Source organism: Solanum stenotomum, chromosome 4 (genome assembly GCF_019186545.1).
Source record: "Solanum stenotomum isolate F172 chromosome 4, ASM1918654v1, whole genome shotgun sequence".
NCBI lineage: Eukaryota > Viridiplantae > Streptophyta > Magnoliopsida > Solanales > Solanaceae > Solanum > Solanum stenotomum.
In genome coordinates this window covers 49,609,052-49,623,892 of record NC_064285.1, presented here as the reverse complement: position 1 = coordinate 49,623,892, position 14,841 = coordinate 49,609,052, and the positions used below count along the sequence as shown (strand labels likewise).

Sequence of the window (14,841 nt, the reverse complement as noted above, 5' to 3'; positions counted from 1 at the left end):
TCCTGCTATTTAGATTTGCAAATCTTCCTTACCGGAGGTGCTTTTTCTTGTTGGATTTATATGTTTTTCAATGTTCTCTTTGCTGTAAATTACAACCTTAAACTTAAAGTTAATTTTTATTTAGTTAATTTGTTAGTGTTTGTGATTTCCACATGTTTCGAAGGTCCACCACCTTCTGCATCTTCTATTCAAAAAATTTAGATCCACCGCCTTCCACATCTCTATTCCAAAAATCATTGTTTTATTTTCTAGAGAGGTCTAGTGTCACGCCCCAAGCTACCCCCAAGATGTGGACACGGGACCTAGGATCACAAGTGACCCCAAGCTAATCCTGCTGACATAATCATGTGCATACTAAAGATAAACTGAGAAATTAAACTGATGCGGAAGCTATTAATAAATAAATCTGAAGTGATGGGGGATACACATATACTAAAACTGAATATCAAATCTAAGAGTTTAATACAAACGAAACATTAAACTCAAATACTAAACTGAATTTAACTATGTCTGAAAATAGCGTCTAACTGACTAGAAGTGTTGGTACATGCCCCAGCTAAGTCTAATAAAACTCAAACTAAACGAATGAAATAATGTAAAGATAACATGATTATTGTCCTCGAATAATGAGGACTTACCACTGATGCTGATGAACTGGAGATTGGGAACCGATCTATGCGTGATTTGACTGCTCAGGACTTGAACCTACATCACGAGAAGATGTAGTGCAGAGTATGTGTCAGTACTTGAAGGTACTAAGCATGAAGTATAGAGTAAAGCTGAAATAAACATATAACTGAACAAGCAATAACACAAGAGTATAATCTGAACATGATATCGATATTGAATACTGAGCTTAACGAATGCAATGACCAAGTTTAGACATTCTAATGCTGAATACTTATTATACTGAAATGTAGTCAATGCAATGGAGTGTGACTGAATTGTGGGAGCTACTAATAACCGATAATAAAACCGCATGAGCTAAATGTGGAGTCCGATGTATACGCCCCATCGAGAGGACCCAATACACCCGACCAAAGGTGTAGAGGCATGCTGGTGTGATCACTAAAATGATGCCCACAGAGGGGACTCACAACCTACGTGGCTCGTAGTTCTGGGACTATATAGGTGACTTACCCTAGTCTAACTAGGTATTATACTACTCTCAATAGATTAAATGATTAACACGTTATGATTGAAGTGTGTAATATACTGGATAGCTCAAAACTGACAGGAAAAATGAGAATGCACACTAATAAACTGATATTGACACATTCAAGACTGAGGCATGTACATCTGAAATACTGAAATATCAGACCTAGCATATGTAATTAAAGAACTAAAGAAATACATAGCTAGGGTTGTGAAATTTATGCTAGAAACCAAGTAATAACATGATAATCTGATTCGGGACATGTAAATAACTAATTCATGATAGTCTACTGAGGTTCTAGAAACCCTAGGTCTAGTTGATAATAGGGAATCGAGAATCTGAGTGAAATCTAGGAACCTAATGGGTGAAAGGAACCCACTAGTCAAATCCCACATACTTGGCGACGAATTCCACAGAGAAATCTTTCAATTTTGGGGCTGGAACTGATAGAATGTTACTGCGTTCTTAAACTAGGGTTGTTCAACCTTCTGCTCCATTTTCACGCTCTAATTTCTAAGTTTTGATGTAAGATCTGACTTAGGTAAGTTCTAGTTATGCTTCTAGGCTAAAACTAATCAACAGTTTAGGGGTAAAACGACGTAGTTTAGAGGTCCAACAGAATAGAAAAGACTAAAAGACCCCTGACTTAAAGCTGCAGACGGGCTGACCACGGCCCTTTTCACAGACCGTTAAAGGGACCACGGATTGTTAAGGCCTTCGTGGTCTTCACTTTGTCCTGTGGTTCTGAAGGCATTGTCCACGAGCAACTACCACGGCCTATGTAGAGGACCACGGACCGCGAAGGTCCCCGTGGTCCTCACTTGGGCTTAGGTCTGGAGGCTCAGGTTTGAGGACTTACTGGTTAGGCTTCACGGACACCCCCATGACCCGTGTGAAGGACCACGGACCGTAAAGGTCCCCGTGGTCTTCACTTGGGAGTGTGGGTCTAAGGGGCTAGCTAGGAAGGCTACCGGTTTTGTACGACGGACACCACCACGGCCCATTGTCAAAACCACGGTCCGTGAAGGTGTCCGTGGTGTGACAACTGGGCCTAGTGGAGTTTGACTCCAGACCACGGGCAGGTCTACAGACCGTGGACCATATCATGGTCCGTGAACCCTGCTGTAGTTCACTGTTTCAAGTAATTTTCTGCAATTTTTTTCTAAGTATGGTTTTCGAGGTGATACAATATAACCCCCGTTGGGATCATTCGTCCTCGAATGAAGACTAAACTAGTTGAAATGGAGGTAAAGAACTACAACCCTACTACTAAATATTGAAGACTGATTTTGTCACTACCCAAGCCTAAGGCCTAGACGTGACATGGCGAATGAGGAACCCGAAGGAACCCCAAACAAGCCTCTCAAACTTGTCATCACACTTCATCGGTCGCGGAAGTACAATCAACATTAATTAACGGGAAATAGGGACTAAGGGCAAACCATTTCAAAATGACATCATAGAACAAGAGTCAAGCTCATTTACCAAATACTTGTCGAACGCACGCCTCTACATACATAGATAAGACGGGGGCCATGACATACTACCGGCTCCCCTCATAGTCAAAATACAATTGCAAGCTAAAGTATCAAAACATAGGAGTAGGAAACATAACATAGCCCTCGAATCATTGAGGACTCACCAACAAACTCGGATAAGCACCGTACTAGCCACGTGAATGGAGAGAAGGATCAAGAGTAGCTCCGGTCCCTACATGGTGACATCATGTAGGCAAAATATGCGTTAGTACTTGGAATGTACTAAGTATGCGGGGTGCAACACAACAATAGACAAGGACACAATCGAAATACAAGAAATAGTTTCATAGGCATTATGAATAACAATATGAGGATGCATGATCAAAGTGAAGTCAAAACATGTTTAAGTAAATCTATACTAATAGTAGATATCATATGTGTATGCATGATCCAACCAATCTATAACCCCAACTTAGGATGGGGGATGCCGTTCACACCCGGACACCCTGGTGGCAAGGTATAAACCCCTCACATGGTTGATGTTGGTCACACCCCAAGCATCCTAGGTGGTGAGATATAAACCTCTCACATGGTTGATGTTGGTCACACCCCAAGCATCCTAGGTGGTGAGATATAAACCTCTCACATGGTTGATGTTGGTCACACCCCAAGCATCCTAGGTGGTGAGATATAAACCTCTCACATGGTTGTCCGGTTCTTTTCCCCCGGACCGGGCATGGTCATGCAACACTTTATATAGGAAATTCCCATTAGGCTCTAATGCAATCTCACGTATGGAATGAACATATACACAAGCTTAGTTTGTCATCAACACATCTCTGGATTGCCATACATCTCATAACTCAAGCTTTAAAGCATCGATTCATCAATTCTCCATAGTTGGACATTTTGTCAAACACCTTGAAGGCATGTAATGGAATCAAAGAGCATGGAAAATAGGGTAGTAATTATGCAGCCAAACCAGTGAACAACCTACAACAACACCTTTTAACACCCACAATACCACATGAAAATCTCCACATCCATTCCAAATTTAGATTCAAGTTCTAGAGTCACAACATGCTCAAAACAATCACTTTTCATGTTTAAAATTCAATGTGCAGGAAATTATTACAAAGAACAAGACTAATTTATGAATCTTAACTTAAACCATGAATTAGTGAGTAGAATAGAGTCTAGGCACTATGGGTGGAAGGACCCATGAGTTCAACACCACATACCTTGAGTTCTTATGAAGGTCTTGAGAGTGTCTTCAATGGAAGCTTGGAACTTGGAGCAAGAGTCTCTTCAATCTTGAGGAAGGTTTTGGATTAGGGTTCTTGAGAGAACTTGAGAGAAAATGTGTCTAAGTATGGGAGAGGTGTTTTGGGAAATGTTTTAGAGATGGGAATTGAACTAATGGTATATAGGAAATAACATATGCCCTTTGGAAAAATGGTCCAACACTTAGAAAAAAAAATGAGGCGGGTGAACAGTAAAAACGCTCACTGGAAATTGCATTTCCTGCCGGACAGATTTTACGAAAATGGGCATAACTTCTTCGTCCGAACTCCGAATGAGGTGAAACGAAGTGCGTTAGGTAGCTAACTCAAAGGGCTTTCCATGGATATGTTATGGGCCACCCAATTATTTGTGTGCTAGGAGATATGACCCTCCAAAGTAGACCCTCGAAAAAGGCTTCACTTGGAAATTTCGGATTTTGATACGGTTGCTCTAAAATTTGGGTTAGACCCATTTCCCACTCAATTTGACCCCCTAAACAAGAATATGAAGTTGGATTTTTGAAAACCGAAATGGATTTTTTTTGATATAGCTAAACAAGTTTCCGGTAACTTCCGAAGCACATTTTTTTAGAACCTTTTGGGTCATTTCAGATTTCTGACCAAACTAACATCCAAAACATGCATAATACGCTAAAAATGCAAGTACAAACTGAAGGAACATGATACTAAGACTGCTTTCACGCATGAATGACTGAAAAACTGAAGTGGAACTATTACCTCAAGCTGGAGTGGATTCGGAAGGAAAGAAGTGAGGATACTTGAACTTCATCGCTGCTTCTGCTTCCCAAGTAGCTCCCTCTACGGACTGACCTCTCCACCAAACCTTTACTAAAGAGACTTCTTTGTTTCTCAACCTTCTAACCTGATGATCAATAATCTCAACTGGTACATCCTCATAAGAAAGGCCATCAGTAACAGCCACACTCTCTAATAGCACTACGTATGCTGGATCATCCACACACCTCTTCAATAGTGAAATGTGAAAGACTGGATGCACTGCTGCTAAATCTATTGGAAACTCTTATTCATAAGCCACTTTACCAATCCTTTTCAAGATCCGGTAAGGGCTTACATATCTGGGACTAAGCTTCCTTTTCTTGCCAAATCTCATCACCCCCTTCATAGGTGACACTTTCAAGAAAACCCAATCATTAACTTGGAACTTTAGTTCCCTTCTCCTTACATCTGCATAAGAATTCTGGAGATTCTAGACTGTCTTAAGTCTATCCCTAATGAGTTGCACTTTCTCCATAGCATAAAGGACTTAATCTAGCCCTATCAAGGCTGCTTCACCTACTTAAAACCAACCAACATGAGATCTACATCTACGCCCATACAATGCCTGATAATAGGCCAAGTTAATGTTGGAATAGTAGTTATTATTGTAGGTGAACTCTATAAGAGGAAGGTGATCATCCCAACTACCCTTGAAGTAAATCACACAAGCTCTCAATATGTCATCTAAGGTATGAATGGTACGCTCTTCCTGACCATCTGTTTGCGGGTGAAATGTTGTGCTAAGGTTAACCTAAGTACCAAGACCCTTCTAAAATGACTTCCAGAAATAAGAGGTAAACTGAGGACCTCTATTTGAGATGACAGGAAAAGGAACCCAATGCAACCTGACTATGTCATTAATGAAATGTTTGGCATAGTCCTCCACCGAATTTGTAGTCTTGACCGCCAAAAAGCGAGAAGACTTGGTAACTCTGTCAACTAAGACCCAAATAGAGTCATGTTGTCTCCGAGAACGAGGTAAACCTGCGACGAAGTCTATGTTGATTACTTCCCACTTCCAAGTAGGAATGTCAATCTCTTAAGTCATACTTCCTGGTTTCTAATGTTCTACCTTAACTTGTTTGCAATTAGGGCACTTAACCTCAAAATCTGCTATATCTCTTTTCATACCATTCCACTAATAGACTTCCGGCAGATCACGGCACATCTTAGTGGCTCCTGGATAAATAGAGTATCTGCAGTTATGGGCTTCTGCAAGAATCTGCTATGTCAACTAGCCCATATTAGAAGCACATAGTTGACCCGAATAGGGAGGCATACAATCTCCCCCTTGGGAGAAAACCTCAATTCTCTATTGATGGACTGCACCTTTGAGCTTGAGCAATATCAAATCATTGTTTTGCTTTTCCTTAACCTCCACTACCAATGAATATTCTCATCCATTTTGAACTGTCACACCACCATCTGATATGCTCATAAGACGAACTCCTAAACGAGCAAGCATGTGAACATCCTTTACGAGCCCTTTTATTTCTTCCTCAACATGTGCTACACTACCCATAGATAGTCTGCTAAGGCCATCTGCTACTACATTTGCCTTACCGGGATGGTAATGCACACTTATGTCATAATCCTTGAGGAACTCAAGCCATCTTCTTTGCCAAAGATTCAACTCTTTCTGGGTGAACACATACTGGAGGCTCTTATGATCTGTGACCACATCTACATGAACACTATACAAGTACTGTCTCAAAATCTTGAGTGCAAACACTACTGCTGCAAGCTCGAGGTCATAAGTTGAATAGTTCTTCTTATGCACCTTAAGCTGTCTGAAAGCATAAGTTATAACCTTACCTCGCTGCATCAAAACACAACCTAGGCTGACTCCGGATGCATCACAATAAATCACATAACCGTCTGAGCCCTCTGGTATAGTCAAAACAGGAGATGTAGTCAACTTAGTTTTCAATTCTACGAAGCTTTTCTCACAATCATCTGACCACTAAAACTTGACCATCTTCTGAGTCAACCTAGTCATTGGTGAGGCAATGGATGAAAATCCTTCCATGAACCTTCTTTAATAACCCGCTAGACCCAAGAAACTTCTGATATATGCAGGAGAGGTAGGTCTGTTCCATTGTTTCACTGCTTCTATTTTCTAGTAATACACCCGGATCCCTTCGTTGGATACTATATGCCCAAGGAAAGTAGCTAATTGGAACTAAAATTTGCACCTGTTAAATTTGGCGAATAACTGGTGATCTTTGAGAGTTTACAGAACAACTCTCAAATGACTCGCATGTTCTTCCTCATTCCTAGAGTAAATGAGGATATCATCAATAAAGATGATAAAGATCAAGTCCAAATACTACTTGAACACTCTATTCATCAAATCCATGAAAGTTGCAGGAGCATTGGTTAGTCCAAATGACATACCTACAAATTCATAATGACCGTATCGAGTTCTGAAGGCTATCTTCGGAATGTCACTATCTCTGACTTTAAGCTCATGATAACCCAATCTGAGGTCTATCTTTGAGAAATGACTAGCACCAAGAAGTTGGTCAAACAAGTCATCAATCCTGGGGATGGGATACTTAATGTTGATTGTGACCTTGTTCAACTGCCTATAGTCAATGCACATTCTGAGAGAATCATCTTTCTTTTTCATGAACAACATTGATGTACCCCATGGCGAAATACTAGGTGTGATGAAGCCCTTATTTAGAAGGTCTTTCAACTGCTCTTTCAATTCCTTAATCTTAGATGGAGCCATTATGTAAGGAGGAATAGAGATAGGCTGGGTATCTAGAAGGAGATGAATTCCAAAGTCGATTTCCCTATTGGGAGGAACTCTAGGAAGATTTTCTGGAAACTCGTTAACCACTGGAATTGACTCAAGAGTTCGGGTTTCGGAGCTTGAATCCTTAACCCGAACTAGATGATAGAGATAACCCTTAGAGATCATCTTTTGGGCCTTAAGGTAAGAAATGAATCGACCAAATAGGCTCTAAGCTACTACCCTTCCATTTTGAAATTGGTTCGTCTAGAAACTGAAAAAGAACGATCCTAATCCTACAACCAACTGAGGCATAATAGGAATGTAACCAATCCATGACTTGAATGACATCAAAGTCTACCATTTCTAGCTCTACAAGATCTGCTGAGGTGACTTTCTAGGAGACTGATCTGTACACCTGTCTAGCTATTACTGGGTTACGGACTAGAGTAGAGACTAAGAAAGGTTTTGAGAGAGTTTCTGGACTAACATCAAACTTAACTACTATATAAAAAGTAACAAAGGAAAGAGTAGCCTCGGGATCTAACACAACATAAACATCGAGATCAAAGACTCGTAATGTACCACTGACTACATCATGATCCTGGTGAGCTTGGAGAGCATAGAGCCTGTTTTGGCACTGTCCGCCACCTGTACCAGAATACTTACCATGTTGTGTTGGGCGACTTGTTGGTGCCGCTGAAGTTGTGGACTGAGCGCTACCATTTCCTCCTTGACCATATCTAGAAGGACAATCCCTTAACCTATGACCAGACTTACCATAACCAAAGCATCATTCCTTCCCTGCAAGGCTCTCGCCCGAATGGTTCTTACCACACTTAGGGCAAGTTGGGTAGGTTTTGGTACCTGTAACACTCCCCTGAGACATAGAGCCTGATGCCCTCCTCTTTTTATCTTGTCTGAACATGGAGGATGGAACACTAAGCAATGAAGGTACTGAAGTTGAAAATTCTTGCTGACCTTGCAAGTTATTTCCACTACCCGATTTCTGCTGAGAATAGTCATAGTTTCCAGTCCTAGCCTTCTTATTCTCCTTAGACCTTTATCTAAGCTTATCACCCTAAACCTGTTGAGCATGAGTCATACGCCTAGAGATACTCATATTTTCCAGCAACATAGCATTTCTACACTCTGTCTTCACCAAGTCTGACACTCTATATAGAACCTTATTCATCTGAACCCCGGAATCAACAACCATGTGAGGAATATACCTAGAGAGTTGGGTAAAATTGAGTCCATACTCTTGGACTGTCATGCTTCCTTGTATTAAGTTCACAAATTCCTGAGTTTTTGCCTCCCTTAGCTCTCTTGAGAAAAACCTATCCTGAAAGGTCTCACTAAAGCAATCCCAAGTGATAAGAGTTGCATATGTACCGTTGTTCTCTTTCCACTGAGTATACCATATATGAGCCACATCCTTAAGTTGGTAAGATGCTAACTCAAACTGATGATTCGCAGTTACCTGCATTACTTCCAAGATCTTCTGAACCTCATCAATGAAGTTTTGGGGATCTTCTCGAGCATGCGATCCTAAGTACTCTGGCGGATTCATCCTAACGAAATCCCAAACTCTAGCTACAGCTAAACCAACATTAGCATTTGCCTGAACAGGTACCCATTGATTGTTCTGATTGGCCACACTCAGAGCCAACATCTGAATGGTGTTTCGAAACTCTACATTTGAAACTTCTTGATTTGGGACTGGAAGAGCTGCGTTTGCGTTCCTAACATTCATATTTCTGGCGTTAGCTCTACAAGGAGACATGATCACTGAAACGTAGAACGTCGAGTTAGAATGAAATTAGATCATACCTTACACACGATAAGTGTAACAAGAAAATGAAGATTTTTTCTAAAACACTTTGTAGCCTCCCTCTCATTAGATGCGGTGCACTTCACACCCATGAAAAGGACTATACTTGGTAAAGCTTTTCAGACATCCTAGGACACTTAAACCTAGTACTATGATACCATGTTTGTCACACCCCGAGCTACCCCCGAGATGTGGACACAGGACCTAGGATCACAAGTTACCCCAAGCTAACCCTGTTGGCATAATCATGATCTTACTAAAGATAAACGGAGAAATAAAACAGATGCGGAAGCTAACCATAAATAAATTTGAAATGATGGGGGATACCCATATACTAGAATTGAATATCAAATCTGAAAGTTTAATACAAAAGAAACATCAAACTCAAATACTAAACTGAATCTAACTATGTCTGAAAATAGCCTCTAACTAACTAGAAGTGCTGGGACATGCCCCAGCTAAGTCTAGCAAAACTGAAACTAAAAGATTGAAATAATGAAAAGATAACATGGCTATTTTCCTAGAAGAATGAGGTCTTACCACTGATGTTGCTGAACTGGAGATCGGAAACTGATCTATGTGTGATCTGATTGTTGAGGACCTGAACCTACATCATGAGAAGATGTAGCTCACTGTATGCATCAGTACTTGAAAGGTACTGAGCATGCAGAATAGATTAAAGTTGAAATAAACATATAACTGAACAAGGAATAACGCAAGAGTATAATCCGAACATCATATCGATACTGAATATTGTGCTAACTGAATGCAGTGACCAAATTTAGACATTCTGATATTGAATACTTATTATACTGAAATGTGGTCAATGCAATGGAGTCTTACTGAACTATGGGAGCTACTAATAACCGATAATAAAACCACATGAGTTTAATATGGTCCGATGTATATGCCCCATCGAGAGGATGCAATACACCTGGCCAAAGGTGTAGAGGCATGCTGGCGTGATCACTAAACTGATGCCCATGAGGGGACTTACAACCTACGTGGCTCGTAGTTCTAGGACTTCATGGAAGACTGGCCCTAGCCCAACTTGATATTATTCTACTCCCAATATATTAAATGATTAACACATTATGATTGAATTCTGTAATATATTGGATAGCTCAAAACTGGCATGCAAACTGAGAATGCACATTACTATACTGATAATGACAGATTCAAGACTGAGGCATGTATATCTGAAATACTGAAATATCTGACCTAGCATCTATAATTCAAGAACTAAAGAAATAAATAACTAGGGTTTTAAAATTTATGCTAGAAACCAAGTAATAACATGATAATCTAATTTGGGACATGTAAATAGCTAATTCATAATAATCTACTAATGTTCTAGAAGCCCTAGGTTTAGTTGATAATAGGGAATCGAGAATCTAACTTAAATCTAGGGACCTAATGGGAGATAGGAACCCACTAGTGAAATCCCACATACCTCGTAACAAATTCCACAAAAAAATCTTTCAATTTTTGGGCTGGAACTAATGGAATCGTGTTGTTTTCTTGAACTGGGGTTGTTCGACCTTCTGCTTCCTTTTCATGCTCTAATTTCTAAGTTTTGATGCAAGATCTGACTTAGATAAGTTCTAGTTATGTTTCTAGGTTAAAACTAATCAAAACCACGTAGTTTGGGGTTAAAATGATGTAGTTTAGAGGTCCAACAAAATAGGAAAAGACTAAAAGAGCCTGACTTAAATCGGTAGACGGGCTGACCACGGCCCCTTTCACGGACCGTGAAAGGGATCATGGACTTAGAAGGCCCTCGTGGTCCTCACTTGGTCCTGTGGTTCTGAAAGCTTGGTCCATGAGCCACTACCATGGCCCGCGTGGAGGACCACGGACAGTGAAAGTCCTCGTGGTTTTCACTTGGGCTGAAGTCTGGAGGCTCAGGGCTTAGGGCTTACTGGTTAGGCTTCATGGACGCTCCCAAAGGACCACAGACTGTGAAGGTCCTCGTGGTCTTCACTTGGGCGTGGGTGTCTAAGGTGCTGGCTAGGGAGGCTGTTGGTTTTGTACGACGGACACCACCACTGCCCGTTGTCAAGACCATGGTCCGTGAAGGCGTCCGTGGTCTGACACCTGGTCCTAGTGGAGTTTGACTCCAGACCATGAGCAGGTCTATGGACCGTGGATCCTATCAAGGTCCGTGAACCCTTCCATGGTTCACTGCTTCAGGTGACTTTCTTCAATTCTTTTCTAGGTCTGCTTTTCGAGGTGGTACATCTACTTATTTCAACAACAAGGAAAAGGTACACCTCTTTCCTCCTTTTTCTTTAATGAATATTGTTGGTTTTCCTTTCAATCTGAAGTGTTGCTATTTATATTTGCAAACCTTACTTATCGGAGGTGCATTTTTTGCTGGATTTGTTGGATTAATATGTTTTTAAATGTTCTCTTTGCTATAAATTATCTTCTTCTACTTAAAGTTTAATTTTTATTTAGTTAATTTGTTAGTGTTTATCCTTGCCTGGTGTTTCGAAGGTCCACCGCCTTCCACATCTTCTATTCCAAAAATGTAAATCCACTGCCTTCCACATCATCAATTCCAAAAATCATACTCTTATGATCAAGAGAGGTGTAATCTTTCCAAGAACAAGGAAAAGGTACACCCCATTTTCTTTCATGAATATTGTGGGTTTTCCTTTCAATCTGAACTATTGCAATTAAAATTTCCAAATCTTCCTTACCAAATGTTCATTTTTTGCTGGGTTTGTTGGATTTATATTTTTTCAATGTTCTCTTTGCTATAAATTATCACCTTCTACTTAAAGTTAATTTTTGTTTAGTTGATTTTTTAATGTTTGTGCTTGCCGCATGTTTCGAGGTCTACTACCTTCCATCTTCTATTCCAAAAACATAGATCCACCGCCATCCACATCTTCTATTCTAGAAACCTTAGTTTTATACAAAAAGAGAAACATTTAGAAGAACAACCCATCATAGGGTAATTATAATAAAGTACACAATTATTTATATTTTGATAAATTGAAGATCCCTAGGCTTTACTGCATTTTTAAAGAATATTAGTCATGCTTGGATTAACTATGTCGATAGTTATTTTTACTTAGGACACACTGGATTTAACAAAGTCTGATGAAACAGCTTTGCGTAGACTTTTGAGAAGTCATCTGCTTGTCTTTCAAAGTACATGTCATTATTTTTTTTGGCTGATATAGTCATGGGTTCGATTTTACTGTAATTAGCTAATCGTAAATAACTATGGGTGAAACCTGTAAGAGTATTCATTTGATGTAGAAGGTAAGACCAACAAGAGACCAAACGGAGACGCATCTGATTGCTTTCCAAATAGGATAGTTAAGTCTCCTATATTATTAAAGTTTATGTTTTTGTTTTAGGATGTTTGTTAGTGAAGCTTTTGTTTAATTGTTGTGTTATTTCTTTCAATTTTGTCTGGTTCATTTGGTTTTGGGTTGTAACCTGATTGTCGAGGTTCTTCACTATACCTTGTATGTTCATCCAATCGAATTCATCAAAAAACATAGAATAGCCTACTTATCTAATGATATTAATGGAACTTCCCTTCTTTATTCTCGATTTGGCAGCATTCTCCTTCTCATTTAAAGTGGCTTCCTTCCTCAAAGAAAAAGGACACCCCTCCAGATAGTTCATCTTCATTTAAGTGGAATGACTGAGCCAGACAGATCGTTGTTCCTAAGGTTTAAAGATGTCAAGTAAGAACACTCTCCTATGCTCACAAGGATACTTCCTATTAGCTTTTTATTTATAACTATCACATTTTCACCAGTTTCACACGTGAACAAGTAGTTGTTCTCTTTGCTTTTCCTACCTGGACCATCACCATCTATGTATCATTCTTAATAGGTTTTTTTCGAGTTTCACCTGCGAACAATTGGTAAGCTAAGGTTATGAAAAGTTAGCAAACCTGTGATTCACTGAACACAACTTCTGAACAAGACATGATTCCTTAAATATCATGTTCCTTATCTTAAAACACAAGATACATGCTACAATCTAGAGGTAGTTAGACCCTCTAATTTGATGATATTGGGGTGATCATGTTTGCAAATGATCATAATTTCTAGTGCCATATATCTAATACTTTGTGGCTCGAAGTTATCAAATGGCACTTTCTTAAGGGAAACTTTCCTTTAACTTTCTAAATCACGTGCTCTAAATATCCTGTGGTACGTACCGGTATAGGAAAAGCTAATTGATGAGTTCAACAAAGATATGATGCAAGCTTTTGAAATGTCTGATCTTGGTCTTATGACATATTTCCTTGGAATGGACATTACACAAGGAAAATATGTGTTTCTCGTTCCCCAGAAAAAGTACGCAAGGAAATTCTCAAGAAATTCGAAATGGAAAATTGCAAAGAGATTAGTACACCCATGAACCAAAAAGAGAAACAAAGTAAACATGATGGAGCCGAAAAGGGGGATGAGACATACTTCAGAAGTTTCATTAGGTGTTTAATGTATCTTAGAGCAACAAGACCCGATATATTGTATGTTGTAACTGTTTTATCATGGCTCATGCATTGTCCTAGTCAAGTACATTTGTAGGCATCCAAAAGAATTGTGCGATACATCAAAGGAATCATCACCTATGGAGTCAACTTTCAGAAGAGTCAACCTGTGAATCTTTGTGGGTATTCCGACAGTGATTGGGGTGGTCCCGAGGATGATGCAAAAAGTACGTCAGGGTACTGTTTTAGTCTTGGTTCTGGAATTTTCTCATGGGGTTGTAAGAAACAAGATATTGTAGCTCAATCTACTACCGAAGATGAGTTTGTGGAAGCTTCAGCAGCAGTAAATCAAGCATTGTGGCTGAAGAAAATTCTGGTTGATTTGCATATGTAACCAACTAGAAGCATCAAAGTGTTCGTGGACAATGAGGCAGCAATAGCTATATCTCACAATCTTGTGTTTCATGGAAGAACTATGCACTTCAAAATCAAGTTTTGTTTCTTGAGAGAAGTGCAAAAAGATGGAGATATAACTCTTGTCTACTGCAAGTCGGAAGAACAATTGGATGATATATTCACTAAGCCTTTACCAGTCAGTAAGTTTCAACATCTCAAACAGAAAAATTAGAGTTTAAAGTTTCCAAAGCAACGAGGAGTGTTAGGAATTTGCTTTATCAACGGCAATTAATTTTACTTTTACTTCTTTATATTAGATAAAACTTAGTCAATTAGTTGTTAGCCATCTATTCCTATTATTTAGGAGTAAGTTAGTGAATTAGGAATGTGCTAGTCGTGGGTTTACTGCTTTCTGCTTTCTATTTTTTATTCTAGTCTTAAAAATGTAATTTGAGGACATCAATAAAAATGTTCTTATACCGATATTCCTCTTGACTTCTCTGCTCTCTATTAGCTCATACTTATGAAATTTACCAACAAACCCTTTGAATCTTTCAACTTTACTATTATTGTTCTTATTTTTCTGACTTCTATAACTGGTATTGTTATTGCTATGACGTCTAATTTTTTATCGTCTCAATGATTTTATTTTATAAGAAATGGATTAGCATTTCTATTCATTTGTTCT

General features: G+C 39.3%; 1 protein-coding gene across 1 annotated transcript in view; it reads left to right on the top strand.

The window, feature by feature from the left end:
* LOC125862275 (anthranilate phosphoribosyltransferase, chloroplastic-like) overlaps positions 1–14,841 on the top strand; it is a 1,111,005-nt gene that overhangs the window by 425,460 nt on the left and 670,704 nt on the right. The gene's annotated exons all lie outside the window — the stretch shown is intronic.